The following is a 17,013-nucleotide window of genomic DNA, read 5'->3' as shown; positions in this document are numbered from 1 at the left end:
GAAGCCAAATTGATCTTCTCCCAACTCGGTTTCAACTTATCTTTCCATTCTTCTGTAAATAATACGTGTTAAAATTTTGCGGAAATGAGATACTAAACGAATGGTGCGGTAGTTTCACACTTGCCAGCACCGGCTTTCTTTTGGGAACAGGTATAACAACATTCTGTCGAAAATCAGATGGCACTTCTCCTGTATCATACAACTTGCATACTAAACCGAACAACATCTCCATGCTGGTTTCTCCTAAGGCCGTCTGTAATTCTGAGGGTATGCCATCAATTCCTGGTGCGTGCCTTGTTCCTACTCAGGTCTCTCAAAGTTTTGTAGAATTCTGAACTCAAAATTGGGTCTCCCATGTCATCAGCATCAACAGCCTCTTCTTGTTCCAGAACACTATCATCTACTTCTTTAATGTGATACAACTGTTGGATATATTCCTGCCATCTTTCTGGCTTGTCTTCTTTCCCTAGAAGTGGTTTTTCCATCTGAGCCTTGAATATTCATTCACCTACTCTTCCTTTCTCCAAAGGTTTCTTTGATTTTCCTGTATGCATCATCTACCTTTCGTAGGGCCATACAACCTTCAACCTCCTTGCACTTCTCTTTCAGCCATTCTTCCTTAGCTATCCTGCATTTTCTATCTACTTCATTCTTTATTCACCTATATTCTTTTCTGCCCTCCTCATTTATTGCATTCTTATATTTTCGTCTTTCGTCAATCAGGTCTAGTATCTCTTGAGTTAGCCATTGTTCCCTAGGTGATCTTTCCTTTCTTCCTAACTTCTACAGCAGCCTTACTGATTTCATTCTTCATGGCTGTCCATTCTTCCTCTACTGTGTTTCCTTCAGCCTTTTCATTTAGTCCCTGTATTATATGTTCCTTGAAACAATCCCTCACACTATTTTATTTCTACTTGGCTAGATCCCATCTCTTTGCATTTCTTCAATTTCTTCAACTTCAGATGGCATTTCATGACCAACAGGTTGTCAGAGTCCAGATCTGCTGCTAGGAAAGTCCTGCAATCCAACACCTGGTTTCCAAATCTCTGCCTAATCATAATGAAGTCTGTTTGATACCTTCTAGTGTCTCCAGGTCTTGTTCATGTATACAGCCGTTGTTTGTGGTTTTTAGATTGAGTGTTAGCCACAAGTTAATTGTGATCGGTGCAGAATTCAGCCAGCCAGCTTCCTGTTTCATTCCTTTGTCCCAATCCGAATACTCTTACTGTATTACCTTCTCTTCCTTGGCCTACCACTGCATTCCAATCTCCCATTACAATTAAATTCTCATCACCTTTTACAATACTGTATTAAATCTGATATCTGTTCATATAGGCCTATTCTTTCAATTTCTTCATCCGCTGAACTAGTAGGTAGATAGACCTGCACTTTTGTGGTGGGCATGGGCTTGGTGTCTATCTTGACCTTTCAGTATGCTGGTCATAGTAGCTTACCTGTTGCCCTATTTTCTTATTCATTATTAAACCTACTCCTGCATTTCCCCTGTTTGATTTTGTGTTGATAATTCTGTAGTCGCCTGACCAGAAATCCTGCTCTTTCTGCCAACGTACTGCTGGATTGCATTGAATCCGACTACCCAATTGATGAACCTTGTCGAACTGTCGATTTTAAGCGACAGTCTTCTGTCCCGTACGCCATCTCCCATGCAGCTACTCATTGGACACTCCAACACCACAACAACAGCTCCTTGTTCAGACCTCGGTGCAACACTGGCGACAGCCAACACCTCTTGCCCTCAGCCAAGCCACCGGACCCCAACTCACTGAGATCCCAACTGTCACTCCGAGTCCAACACTGACTGGGAGTCCCACACTTACTGTCCGTGCCTAGTCTCCCATTTTATAGCTCGCATAATTTGATCCAGAAATTTTGTGATGTCAATGGAGGCAGAACATTCCCGTTGAATCTCAAAGAAACTCACAGGTGAGCCGGCCGCCAAGAACAATACACGGAAAGGCCAGCTCCACCCCACAAGCCGGCTTGGAGATTCCAGGTTGTCTTGAGTCACCAGCCCCCAATCTCTCAGTATAAACTGTGTGATTTTGGTTACGAGCCTACATTATAGGAATGTATATCTCAAATATATTGAGTTGGAACTCTACCCAATTTACACATTTTTTCTAAAAGGTGAATTTAACATTCATAAGAGATTAAGAGGCTTCAGTACACTTGTCATCATACAGGCTTTTATTACGAGAGATTCGCCACTCCCAAAGGCATTTTAGAGCTACTGCAGTGAAACTTGTAGGCCGCTCCTAACATGGAGAACAGACGCCTTTTGTAGCCTCTCCTCTGGAGTACAGACGCTACAGCTGATATGGGGTTTCAGTGACATTTCCTCCTCTGAGGGCCCATATCCCTTCTATAAGGACTCCTCTGCCCTTAGCCGTTGGTCTTTATAGTGGGTCAGGATATTTACTGCCGCCCAACAGTCGGCTTGGGGACACTGGTTGTATGGTTTACTCCATTACCATAGCAGATTAACTGGCCAGACGAAATGAAATTAGGCAAGGCAGCTGGAATTGACCAGGTCACCATAGAAATGATAATAGCAGCAGGAGTACTTGGTCTACAGTGGTTGTATAGACTCTTCAGAGTGATATGGGGAGAAAAGACTGCTCCATAAGAGTGGACGAAAGGGGTCATTATACCAGTTTTCAAGAAGGGAGACAGGAAGCAATGTGAAAATTACAGAGGAGTGGCACTGATACCTCATACAGCTAAGATCCTTGAAAGAACCTTGGATAGACGAATAAGAGACAGAGTATGTATTCAGAAGAGGCAGGTCCACATTTGATGCAATATTTACATTGCGTCAAAGGATGCAAAGGTATTGGGAATATGGAAAGGGCATGGTAGTAACATTTCTAGATATTGAAAAGGCATATGAGAGTGTCTCAAGGAATTTGGTATGGAAAACATTGGCACAGGCACAGATTGGGAATGAAACAATGCAGATGGTAATAGCATTGTATCAAAATTGCAAAAGCTGTGTTAGAAACAAAGTGGGTCAAACTGAATGGTTCAGAGTTGAGACAGGCTTAAGAGGCGGCCAGAGTCAGTTCTTGATCCACCTTTTATTTCAAAATATCGCCACTAGTTTTGTTGCTGTAGACAGCTAACTCCACTGATAGTTACATCGCGGGTGCATAGATGTCAGTAAGAAAGGCCGAGCGAGCGATTCCCCTCATACCCTCCAGCTACACAGTTGCGTCACCAGGAAGTTTGTGATACAGTACTTGCACGGAGCTGATGGTGTTGACATTTGTATGGAATGCGAAACATTCCAGGAAATTATTGAGCATGGGTTAGTGCTGAGCAAAACAGTCAACAGTGAAAGTAACGTACTGTTTCCGACAAAAATAAATGAAATGGCGTATGGCATTTACCGCCAGGAGTGTCCGAAGACAAGTTCAGCTCGCCAGATGCAGGTCCTTTGATTTGACTCCCGTAGGCGACCTGCGCGTCGTGACGAGGATGAAATAATGATGGAGAAGGCACATACACCCAGTCCCCATGCCGGAGAAATGAACCAATTATGGTTAAAATCCCCGAGCCTGCCGGGAATCGAACCCGGGACCCCTGTGACCAAAGGCCAGCACGCCGGACACTGTTTCCGATGTTGAAATGAAGTAGTGCATCAACTCCGTTCCTGCCTCACATCTTTCCCTGTAGCGGCCAGTCAGTGATACATAATATAATTCTATCCAATTAAAATACAAACTGATATAAAAGAAGTGAATTCATTTACACATTTTTTGTCACACAGTGATACTTTGGACAAACGATAACTATTGTAATGCGACCAAGAACTGAATTTTCCAACAACCCTGAGTAAAAAAAAACCTTAAAGTTTTTTTTTCCCCTTGGAAACAAACAGTTCTGAAATGAATGAACAATGTATAAAACATCCCATTGTATATTGTGTTAAAATTTGGATTCGATCAAATAACGTGTTTTTGGAGACGCAGAGGTGCCAGAATGTTGTACCACGAGAGTTCGTTAACGTGTAGACACGAGGCTGACATATTCGAGCCCCTTCCAATACCACCGCACTGAGCCAGGATCGAACCTGCCAAGCGGCAGAAGGCCTGCGTTCCATCCTTCGAGCCGTTGTGAGAGTGTCTTTACAAAGACTGATTTGAAGTCGTATGTTATAAATGTTATAGCATCTAAAGATCTGTTAGTTCTGTATTTCATGACTTGAGAGGAGTGTAATTAGAGTAACTGCTAAGCTCAAAATAATACCACTTCATTTTCACTCTCGGTGACATCAGGCCGTTTAGCCAGTAGCAACACTGCTCTCCGGAATGGCCTATCTGACCTGTGAGTTATTCTAGTTACGTTGGAAAACCCCATTTCCAATAAATACAAGGACAGTAAATGACAGTTTTGTATACCTACTCGTTATGAAAATCTGAAACGGTGCTGGTGAAGAACACAACAGCTGAGGGGTACTGCAACTTCCCTTTGTAGGTGGGGGTAGTAGATTAACACCCACAGTATTCCCTGCCCGTCGTAAGAGGCGACTAAAGGGCGCCCCATGGGCTCTGAACTTGGGAGTCTGGGGTGGCAACCACGGATCCCTTAGCTGAGTCCTAGCTTTATTTCCACTTACGTGTGCCAGGCTCCTCACTTTCATCTATCCTTCTTCAAGTGTCCTTTTCTTTTCGCTAGTTGCTTTACGTCGCACTGACACAATAGGTCTTATGGCGATGATAGGGCAGGAAAGGGCTAGGACTGGGAAGGAAGCGGCCGTGGCCTTAATTAAGATACAGCCCCAGCATTTGCCTGGTGTGAAAATGGGAAACCATGGAAAACTATTTTCAGGGCTGTCGACAGTGGGGTTCGAACCTACTATCTCCTGAGTACTGGATACTGGCCGCACTTAAGCGACTGCAGCTGTCGAGCTCGGTTCATCTCCTTTCAGAAGATCGGCTACCATCATAGAGATTCTTGCTTTGGATGTTGCTCAGTAGTGGAACAGTTGAACCAAGTTTTCAAATTATCAATCCAAGGAATGTGCCTTCTTCCTGGTCTTCTTTTGCCTTGTATCTTCCCTTGAATAACCAACTGCAGTAGACGATATTCTCTTCTCTGATCTATCCTATTCGACCACATTTGGTCAACTCTTGTTCTTTTCCAACCCCGACGGTATTACGTAAGGAGGCCTATGGAGTTTTTCATTTTCATGCCCTTCATGGCTCTTGTCTTTCCTTGGCCGATACCTTCATTTTTCGAACTGTTTGATCCCTTCCATTTTTCTATCTGATTAGAGTTACATAGAGGACTAGCTGATGTACCCGTGCTTCGCTACGGAATTCTACATTGTATATGGAATTCTAGTGTATACGTGAGCAAGATTGTATTATATTGCATAACTCTTAACCTTACCGTAGAAGCGCGACTGTGAAGTCGCCAAACATCTTTTCTCATATGAAGACTGAGTTAGGAAATTTTAACTGTGATGATAGACTCACTTGCATACCATCAGTCACAATCAGTTTGGGGAGTTTTCATTATAATAGTAGACACTCACTCTCCACCTGCCTTTTTACATCCTCAGAAAGACTGTCTTAGTGGTTTTCCAAACTGAAATGAACATACATTACAATGACGTCAGTAGGAATGGGGCGATTAAAAGCAATGAATGCTCTCATATGAAGTACTCGATCAAATGAAACACCACTTATTTTCTCACTTTTAACAAACAGGACTACACTGCCGATCTAACAGTCCAAAGTTCCAGAGCTGGAATGACCAAGCTGCAGACAGCCGTGATTCGTGAACACTGTTCATCATCATTTTTTTGGCGGGGAGAGGGTCAAATAGTGGAGACTCCCAGGGCAAAAAATATGCCCTTTTACTAATCTGTTTCATAGGAGTACCCGATGAGTAGGAAAATATCAGTTCACTACACTGGCGGCGGAAAAATCTGACTTGGAGGCAAATTTATCCTCCAAGCCAGAGGAGAAACCTCCTCTTCACTGATAATTTGGAATAAAATGAGTAGAATTTAATAAAAGTGAAGAGGAAGAAGTTTTTCTTAAGAAACGGCTCTTTTCAGGATTGAATTTTGATTTTTTTCGTGACTTGTGGTGCTATAATTTGGAATAGGCCTGAATTGTTATTTTAGACCAGGCCATACTACTACTACTACTACTACTACTACTACTACTACTACTACTACTACTACTACTACTAAGTCAGCCTCTGCCTTAAGAATGCACACTGCTCATTCAAAACAGCGGGTCAGAATAGGGATTGAAAAACTGGAATACTATGAAGAACAAGTGTGTTACGTACCAGCTGTATCAAAAATGTATGAACCAGAGGAATTGCATGCTAAAGAAGCGGCTACTTCCCACCAGTATTCAGTCAGGCTATTATACTTGGTACGCAGCAGTAATCCCATCTATCGGAGTTGAGAGACACCATAAGAGACAAATAACATCACAACAATGGTCAATGTAATGTTATTGTTGATCAAAGTTATGTGCTTTCGATATTGTAGGTCTTCACATTTAGTTTTCTTCCGACTCTGAAATACCTCTCTTATCATAGTCGGTACGGTAAATCTGAATAAAACATAAATGATCGGAAATTGTATGTAGTACTTTTCGATAGGACCAATAACATAGGCATTTAAAAAATTGTTGGCGTCTTCCCCTATACTACAATTTCATCCAGGGTGAATAAAATTGTTTATATCTTAGACTGTAGTTTCTTATTCCCCAACTCTATATACCGATTTTCATTAAATTCTGTTAACCCATTTTCTCGTGGCTGGGTGCCGATATGGACTTAGCAACAAAAATACAAGTTCATGAATATCTGTGTTATTATAGCTGGTACGGTAAGAATGTATGACATAAATGGTCGGAAATTTAATTCTATATAACTTTGGTTATGTAGTATGTAACAACATGACCACTAATAATATACATATTTAAGAATTAAATTTTAGGCCTTCCCCGAAACTACCATTTCGCTTAGCATGAATAAAATTATTTATAGCCTAGATTGTAGTGACTCATTCTCCTACTTTGTATACCAGTTTTCAAGTACCATTTCACTCAGCGCGAATAAAATATTTATAGTCTAGATTGTAGCGACTTATTCTCCGAATTCTCATACCAATGTTTATTAAGGTCGGACCACTAATAACATAAATATTTTAAAATTAGATTTTAGGCCTTCCCCTAAACTACCATTTCTATCAACGTGAATAAAATTATTTATGGCTTAGATTGTAGCGACTTATTCCCCGACTGTGCATACTGATTTTTCATTTAATTCTCTTTAGCCGTTTTCTAGTGATTTGTGTACATACAGACAGACAGACAGAAATTACGGAAAAGTAAAAAGTGCATTTCCTTGTTACTGTGAACATAACTGTTACAGAAATACCATCATTTTCAAATTCTGAGCAATGTACAGACAAAACTCTTCATTTTATATATATAGATAGTTGTCCAGTTGTACTTCCTCTTAAAACAATAATCATCACCACCACCACCACTGCACTGCAACTGAAAAACTGTTATATTCTTGTAATGGTTTCATTCAACAATGGTTGTGTTCCTGAAACGGTTGCGTTCTATCTGTCCCAGCTGTAATGGGTATTACAAACAGTGTCACATTCACGGAGCCTCAAGGAGGGTTGTAACGTAGAAACAGGGGACGTCTGCCTGCAAGCCTCGTATCGAGAGCAAGGGAAGCAGTTCAGCGGTGAGTTACTGTACACACTAGTAAGAAACGTAGATTTAAACCCATATCTAGAGGCGATTCTAGCCCTGGCGGGGTGGGGCCTCAGTTTTATTGAAATAATTATTTTAAAATTCCTTGATTAATAAAGAGAAGAAATTTAGGACCACTGTAGGACTTTACCCTGCTCACAAAAGAACCAATAAAAATGGAGAACGTTTAATTGGCTTCTGCGAGAATTTCGATCTGAAATTGATGTCAACCCATTTCCTGGCACTTCCACAAAAGAAAATGACATGGAGATCCCCGAACATGCATTTAGGAGAATTTCAACTAGACCATGTGGCTATTTCCAAGAAAAACCAAAAAGAAATTATGAACGTTAAAGTCAAAAAGGGAATTATTGACTCCGACCACCACCTATCTCTTGTTAAAGTAAAGTTTCAACCCAACAGGAAGAAAACCAAAACAATCAGAAACCCAAGAATCGACCCTGAATTTCTGAGACAGAACTCAGACAATTTCCTTGCGAATATCTGCAACGATGCTCCTTCAAACTGGCTAGAACTCAAGGACACACTCTTGAAAGCTTCACAAAACATCAGCAATCCCCCAAGGAAACGCAAACACAGGTGGTGGAATGACACCTGTGACAAGGCCATAGAAGTCAGAATTAGGTCCTGGCTAAACTGGAGTTCCCATAAAACTGATCAAAATCGTGATGAATTCTTCAAAACACAGAAACAAACCTCAAAAATCATCAGATCTGAAAAACGAAAATATGATCAAAACAGACTGGTAGAAATAGAAGAAGATTTCAAGAAAAACAATACACGGAACTTCTACAGAACATTCAGAGAAGAATTATCCAATTACCAGGCACCTAGTCTCTGTTTCAAACGTACAGATGGGACTTTAGAAACAAGTAATAAGGGAAATTGTGAACTCCTAGCAAACCATTTCATGGACCTTTTAAACTGTGAATCTCCAAAGGAACAATTCACCTATGAAAAACCAACACCTAATCCAGATTCAGAACCCCCCACATTACAAGAAGTCAAACAAATAATCAGAGATTTAAAAGACAACAAAGCACCAGGAGAAGATGGAATAATCGCTGAAATGTTGAAAATTGGTGGTGACAAACTGGCCCAGAGTATTCAAAAAATCTTACAGGACATTTGGTTTTCTGAAGAAATTCCGGAGGATTGGAAATGTGCATTGATTCACCCACTTCACAAGAAAGGAGACAAATCAGATATTAATAACTACAGAGGAATTTCTCTCCTCTCACTCGTATATAAAATCTTCTCTAAAGCTCTACTTAATAGATTAGAGAGACAAACAGACCACCTGATCGGAGATTATCAGGCTGGATTCCGAAAAGGGAGATCCTGCGCAGAACAAATCCTAAACCTAAAAACCATACTACAGATTCGCAAAACCAAACAAACAGTAATCACCTTTGTTGACTTCAAAAAAGCGTATGATTCCATAGATCGGCAGACCCTGTTCAACATACTAGAGGAATTTCAAGTCGACAGGAAAACGAGGGAATTGATTAAACAAACTCTGACCAACACAACATCAAAAGTTAAGTTCTTGGGAGAAATTTCTGAACCGTTCGAAATCAGAACTGGCGTCCGACAGGGAGATGGACTATCCCCACTACTATTCAATTTAGTTTTGGAAAAAGTGATTCGTGAATGGAGAAAAGAAACTAAAGGTATAAACATTGGCAGACTTCTTAAAGACAAAATTCACCTTGACTGCTTAGCTTTCGCAGATGACCTTGCGATCCTTTCGAACAACAGACAAGAAGCAATCCAATCCATAGAAAAATTGAATGAAATAGCCGCAAAAACCGGACTTCAAATTTCATTTGAAAAGACGCAGTTTATGGAAGGAACTAAATCAAGATTCGACAATCAACCATTAATCACCAATTGTGGAATAATTTCCCAAGTAGACAAATTCAAGTATCTAGGTGAAATTATTCAGCCAGCAGGGTTAAATCAGGAAGCTAACAAAGAAAGAACTGCTAAACTGCAAAGGGCTTACAAAATCACATGGAACAGATACAACAAAAGATGTATATCAAAAAATGCAAAATTACGACACTACAATACAGTCATCAAACCAGAGGCACTTTATGCATCTGAAACACTGATCATTGGCGGCAGGTCACAAATGAAAAGCATTGAGAAACAAGAGAGGAAAATTCTCAGAAAAATCCTAGGACCAAAGTTCGAAAATGGAATTTGGATGAAAAAGAAACCACACGAAATTTTTCAATTCACAGAAAAAATCACAGATACCATCAGAAAGAGACGACTAAAATTCTACGGACACCTACACAGAATGGATAACAACAGGCTGACAAAGAGAATTCTAAATCTAGCTCTAACCCTGAAAATCCGCAACAATTGGTTAGCAGAAATACATGAAGATCTACAAGAAATGGGTATCGAGGACGAAACCATTCAAGATAGAATGAAATTTAGAAGCTTAGTAAACAAACATAAATTTGCAGAGAAACCAACAAGAAAAAATACAGGCTGGACAGAAACACGCAGAAAGGAACACAGTGAAAAAATGAAGAGATATTGGGAAGAAAAGAAGAAGAAACATTGTGCAAAATAAGTTCAAACGCGCTCCACAGCTGGGCACAACGAATCAAAAAAAAAAAGAAATTGATAATTTACAGATATAATGTATTTGAAATAAACTTGTTAATGGTTGTGTTAATGTTGACCATTGTATTTTCATAAACATGGCTACCGTACTTTTCTTTTGAATTCTGTTACCAAGACTTTCAATTCCAAACAGCCCCCGCCCAGTTTTAAGTATCTAGAACCACTGTTGCCCATATTGTAATAGGCTACAACTGACAGAGGAACAACATATATTTATAGCAATTAATTCCATTTTTATTCTTATTCTACTAAACCTTAAAATAGTTTTATAAATGTATACACAGAGATAATGCAGAAATATTAGCAGCAACTACTGTTCAGTATGCGGATTCTCAACCATTACTGCATCTCTTTCTGTAACGTTACGTCATTTAGCCATTCTTTTAGTGAGATATGAAAATGAATGAAAACCTACAACCTGTTTTCCATTCATTGACCGGGTCAGGAATGTAATAAATGAAGCATATATAGGCTATTAGTATGATGGGGTCGCCACTCCCAAAGTGATTTACTAATGACTGATAGATGCCATGAAATGAGAATGGAGAGTGTTGCTGGAATGAAAGATGACAGGGAAAACCGGAGTACCTGGAGAAAAAACTCTCTCGCTAAAATTGCTAAAATTTTTAATATTGTAACGAGTTGGCGGGGTAGTATGATCAATTAACACTAGACTGGTAGCTTCAATACTAAGATTTGTTAGCTTCGCACTAAACTACACAAGACTACACACAACTTTTGCTCATAACACAGACTCATGCAGTTCGCGCGCTCTCTCTCCCTTCGTTTCTCATTTGTTCTCACGCTACACAGTTTTACACTCGCACACAAGGTCCCGCGTCGCACAGCTACACGTTCTCTCCTTCGCCGACAGTCCGCACTGTAGCACACTAGTTCGATAATCACGGCTGTTCACATACTTCACTACACTGGTAGTCGCTCACGACTGAACCACACCAACTTCTAACTCAATCTAACTCTCACTGACTGCAGGCAGGTCGTTCCTCTCTTATATACCTGCACTGGCTCTTCTAGAATCGTCCGGATGCTGGATGGATCCAGGAACATCGCGAGATGGAACACTCCAGATAAATCGTGGAGTCACTTCCATACTCCTGTGCTACAGGACCGCGAGCGGAAGCGAGTGGGGCTGGCCTAGCACTTAGCGCTGCTAGTGATTGGAGCAGTTGAACCGTAAGGGGTGGGTCTATACGGTGCTGGGCCGGCCCTACTGCCAGTTGACATTGCGGATGCTATGACCATTACACTTCCCCATCCTCAAGGCAGCTCGTCCCGAGCTGCTCCACGATATGGTGCCAAGCGATCCAGGTGCACAACCATCATCTTCCCTCGGGGAGGTCGCCGGATCCGGTAGACGACGTCGTTGATCCTGGTGACGATTGTATATGGGCAGTTTCGGTGACTTCCCTTTTGCCCGCACCGGACGGTACAGCCACACTCTATCACGTTCTTGGAAACCCGCAGAGTTCGCGAGCATGTCGTAGTGGGCTTTCATTCGGTCACTGGCTACCCTTAGATGATGTCGGGCATAATCGTGGATGTCGTTGAGCCGATCCACCAACTCCCGTGCATAGTCTGTCGCTGGTTGTTGCTGGTCTGGTGCAGACCCGAACATTAGATCGCATGGCAGGCAGAGCTCCGTTCTGAAGACCATGTTGGCAGGTGTCATGCCCGTCGTCTCATGGGTGGTCACTCGATAGGCCAACAAGGAGAAGAGGACCCTCTCGTCCCAGTTCTTCTGGTGCGCCGAAACCACCTTCCTGAGGTGCTTTTCGACGGTTTTCACAAAACGCTCCACCATACCATCTGACAGAGGGTGGAGAGGCGTCGTACGTGTCTTCTGCACTCCTAAGCATTGCAGAACCTCTTGCATCAACCTGGACTCAAAGTTTCTGCCTTGGTCGCTATGAAGTTCCCTCGGGACACCGAATCGACAGAAGAAGTTCTTGGCCAAGACGTCGGCCACTGTCGATGCCTCTTGGTTCGGGATGGCGTAGACCTCCGGCCACTTTGTGAAGTAGTCCATAGCCAGGAGTAGGTAACGGTTCCCAGTGTCAGATTCGGGGAATAGTCCAGCGACATCAATGGCGATCCTCTCGAATGGTGCTCCAACGTTCTACTGCATCATTTGGCCCCTACTCCTGCTATGTGGACCCCGGCTCACCATGCAGGTGTCACACAGCTGGCACATCCTCTCAACATCGTTCCTCAAGTGCACCCAGTAGTAACGCTGTCAGGCACGATCTAGTGTGTTATTCACTCCCAAGTGGCCGGCAGTAGCGCCCGCATGCAACTCGGTCAGCACCTCTTTTCTCATGCTCCTGGAGATTATCAGCTGTGCAATGTGCCTCTTTCCGTCGGTTGATTCCCACGTGCAGGTATGTACCCCGTCACTAACAATGAGAGACGACCGCTGGGCCCAATACGCCTTACAGATTGGACAGCGTTCGGCGATGTCTTTCCATTCTGGCCTCTGCCCTGACTCTACTTCTCGTAAGATCAGTCCGATGTCGTCGCCCTTCAGCTGCTCCCTCCTGAGGGAGTCTCGATCCCATCCTTCTGCGGCGGTGGCCCTCACGGCCCGGACGTCCACGATGCCTACCTGTCTCTCCACTTTCTGGCAGTGTGTACAGTTCGCAGGGCACGGTCTTCTCGATAGAGCTTCGGCGTTGCAGTGCTTCTTTCCTTGTCGGTGCTCGGTGGTGAAGTCATACTCCTGCAGGCGTTGCACCCAGCGAGCTGTCTGACCTTCCAGGTTTCTGAAGCTTAGGGGGCAGGTCAATGCGGAGTGGTCGGTGTGCAGGCAGAAAGGCTGCCCATACAGATACTTGTGGAAGTGCTCCAAGGTCTTCACGATGGCCAGCAATTCCCGACGCATCAGGCAGTAATTTCTCTCAGCTTTTGACAACGTCTTGCTAAAATAGGTGATCACCTTCTCCTGGCCGTCTTGCGCTTGTGACAGTACCCCACCAATTCCCACGTCGCTGGCCTTGGTATCAACGATGAACTCCTTACTAGGCTTGGGATATCCGAGGATGGGTGCAGTACACAGCGACTCCTTCAGCTTCTGGAAGGCAGCCTATGCCTCGCTTGACCATTGGAAAGACCTCCTCTCCTCGGTGAGCCATGTAACAGGCTTTGAGATGTCTGCGTAGCCAGCTATAAATCTGCGGTAATACGTGCAAAGTTCTCGCTTGTCCTTCGGCACTGGCCAGTCCCTGACGGCTTCTAACTTCTCCAGATCCGTGGCTACTCCCTCCGATAACACGATGTGGCCCAGGTAGCGGACCTCTTTCTGGAACTGCTGACATTTTCCGGGATTTAACTTTAGGTGCGCCCCACGTAGCCTCTCAAACACTTTCCGCAGGTTCTCCACTTGCCCTCTGAACGTGTGTTCCACAATAATTATGTCATCCAGGTACACGAGGCAAGTGTCGCGAGTTAGCCCCCTCAGCACGGCCTTCATCAGTCGCTCGAAAGTCGCCGGCGCGTTGCAAAGGCCAAAGGGCATCACGGTGAACTGATAGAACCCTTCGTAATCTATAATCTTCATTTCCGTATTGACAAATTGCACAATAAGGGCAATACCACAGTTATTATCGACAAAGACCAATACATATTGAAAACCAAAGAATGTTTTCAAGATAACACTTTCCTTATCAAACGTAAAGACCCGACTAATAACATACAAAGGAACCTCAAAACCTTATTAAAAAATACACACTTTCTTTTAACAGGAGTAGAATCCTCTAAACTTATAGTAATGAATCCTCAAATACCCACTGCTAAAGCTTATCCCAAAATACATAAAGAACATATTCCAATGAGACCTATTATTAACTACAGAGCAAGCCCAACCTATAAACTTTCGCAATTTATTCAACGATTTCTCAAAAAGCACTACGTATTAGCTAATAAAACAGTACGGAACTCAATAGATTTTTGTAATAGGACAAAAGGATTAAAGATTGAACCATATCACAAACTCGCATCATTTGACATAATAAACATGTACCCGAACATTCCCACAAAACGAACAATAGAAATCATTGAATCTAACCTAAAAAGTCATAGCAATCTAAGCACTTTGGAAATAGAAGAGTTCATTAAATTACTTAATTTTGCCATTAGTAACAACTACTTTAAATTTCATGATGCTATCTATCAGCAACAGGGTTTACCGATGGGATCTCCCGCTTCTGGTATAATCGCCGAAATTTACATAGACTATTTAGAGCACACATTCATTAACAAAATAGACCATATATTTTTTTGGTGTAGATTTGTTGATGACATCTTTATCATCCTCGACAATAGGTTCACAAATGAAACTGATATATTAGATAAACTCAATACAATAGATTCCCATTTAAAATTTACCATGGCATCCGAAATCAATCACAAACTGAACTACCTGGACATAACGACAACTAGACATGATGACCACTTTCTTACAGAATATACAGAAAACCCACGCATGCCTCAAATACAATTAAAATGGATTCCGTTCACCCCAACATACGCAAAAGGGCAGCCTACTATAGCATGATACACAGAGCATTCAATATACCGTTAACAAAAGATCTAAACAAAGAATTATAATTAATTCATGACATAGCTAAAAACAATGGATTCAAGAAAGAAATGGTTAACAAAATCATTCACAAAATAAAAACAAAAACCAAACTAACAAAAGTAAACGAATCCAAGAAAGATTATGCACTATTCACTTTCAATAATGTACACATATACCCCATAACTAACATTTTTAACAAACATAACCTAAGAATAGCTTTCAGAACTACACACAATAGTACCAACATCATACACGTCAGGACAATCAACAGCAACAACAAATACAACCACTCAGGGGTATACCGTATCAAATGTAATAACTGCGAGACAAGCTATATCGGATGTACCGGTAGAAACTTCCTAACCCGATATAACGAACACATAAACGCGGTGAAACACAATAATTTTTCCTCAATAGGACAACATGTCGCAGACTATAAACACAGTTTTACAAACATCGATAATGATATGCAAATCCTAAACGTAAACCCCAAAGGCCCCCTGCTCAACATAACAGAAGAATTTTACATCACTCTATATCAGTACACCAATCCAAATTACAACATAAATGAAATCACAGAAAAAACTAACATCATCTTCAATACAGTTATCCCCGCCCTAAAAAACCCTTACCTAAAGTTAATCAATAAACAGAACGTGACACGCAACAGAAAAACACCAAACAACACACCCAGCTCTACCCCTACCCCCACAACAACTCTCCCTACCCCTCCTTCCCTTCCCCTCACAGCAGCTAGTATGAGCCCAAGAAGAACACGAAGTAGTACATTACAGGCTCACACGTCAAACACAACTCAGCTACACCAACAACAGTAAGTACATATTCCAATTCACACACATAACCCTTAGACATTCCTCCAACACGATATCACTTATAACTCAATCTTATCTTCCACAGATAAACATAACATCATTGCACAGCTACAAATGGGAAAGGAGCCACTACTTTGAACCCAATGTCATCCAAATTTACGGACGCCACAGGACAACATGAATTGGTTCCAATGAAAGGGCAACACACACAGCAGAGCTGAACATATTTTAGTTGAATTTCATCCATACATTTGGCACCTTTTTTTAAAATTGAAAGTGTTTTATCCCACATATACACAGGAAGACAAAATTTTTTTACCCATGCAATTTTACAAACTCCAAGAATAGCAGCTGAAGTGTACTTAAATATGGAAGTTAGTCAATGTATTGACCAACAAGCAAGAACGAATGCTCATATGCATGAAGTGTTTTTATATATTGTATTTATCTTGTACATATATATATATATGTTAGTTTAAGTAAAGACATATTTTATACACTAATTTTAAGACCTTCAACATAATATTTTAGACATACAGTTGCAATATTGTACAGAATGACATATACGCCAGTTCACGCTAAGACGTGCCCCATTTGTATGAGACTAAATGTATATCATCATCATATAGCATTCCTTTAACAACACAATCTTAATCAAAGCTTCATTATATAAATATGTATGTATGGTTCAGCTGAAGATGACCTTTTATATGAGGTCGAAACCGGTCCTGTAGCTTAATATATGCAATAAATAGGTATTGATTTGTGGAAATCCTCTCCTATTTTTGTGATAGAACCCTTGGCCAGTTGAGAACGCCGTCTTCTCCTTGTCTTCCGGATGGAGCGCTACTTGCCAGTATCCAGACTTCAAGTCCAGAGTTGAAAACCACTGGGCTCCAGAAAACGTGTTCAGGGTGTTATCTATCCGAGGTAACGGGAAACAGTCCTTCTTCGTGACGTCGTTCAACTTCCGGTAATCGACGCAGAAAGGGAATTCGCCGTTCTTTTTTTTCACCAGGACGACTGGCGATGACCACGTTCGGTTTGACTCCTCGATGTCTCCCCACTGCTTCATGTCATCTAGCATCTGGTCGATTTCCACCTTCGCCAGGGGTGCTCTACGAGGTGGCTGTCGGATTGGAGCGGCGTCGCTGGTGTT

General features: G+C 41.8%; 1 protein-coding gene across 3 annotated transcripts in view; it reads left to right on the top strand.

The window, feature by feature from the left end:
- The window catches only part of neb (nebbish), a 468,801-nt gene that overhangs the window by 1,697 nt on the left and 450,091 nt on the right, over positions 1-17,013 (top strand). The window contains exon 2 of one of the 3 annotated variants that reach the window (XM_068227215.1): positions 7,635-7,752. The exons of the other annotated variants lie outside the window; for them this stretch is intronic. The gene's annotated coding sequence lies outside the window, so the exon portion shown is untranslated. The remainder of the gene's footprint in view (positions 1-7,634; positions 7,753-17,013) is intronic. 3 annotated transcript variants of the gene reach the window in all.

The sequence above is a fragment of the Anabrus simplex genome, chromosome 4 (genome assembly GCF_040414725.1).
Source record: "Anabrus simplex isolate iqAnaSimp1 chromosome 4, ASM4041472v1, whole genome shotgun sequence".
Classification (NCBI taxonomy): Eukaryota; Metazoa; Arthropoda; class Insecta; order Orthoptera; family Tettigoniidae; genus Anabrus; species Anabrus simplex.
This window is presented reverse-complemented; position numbering and strand designations above follow the sequence as displayed.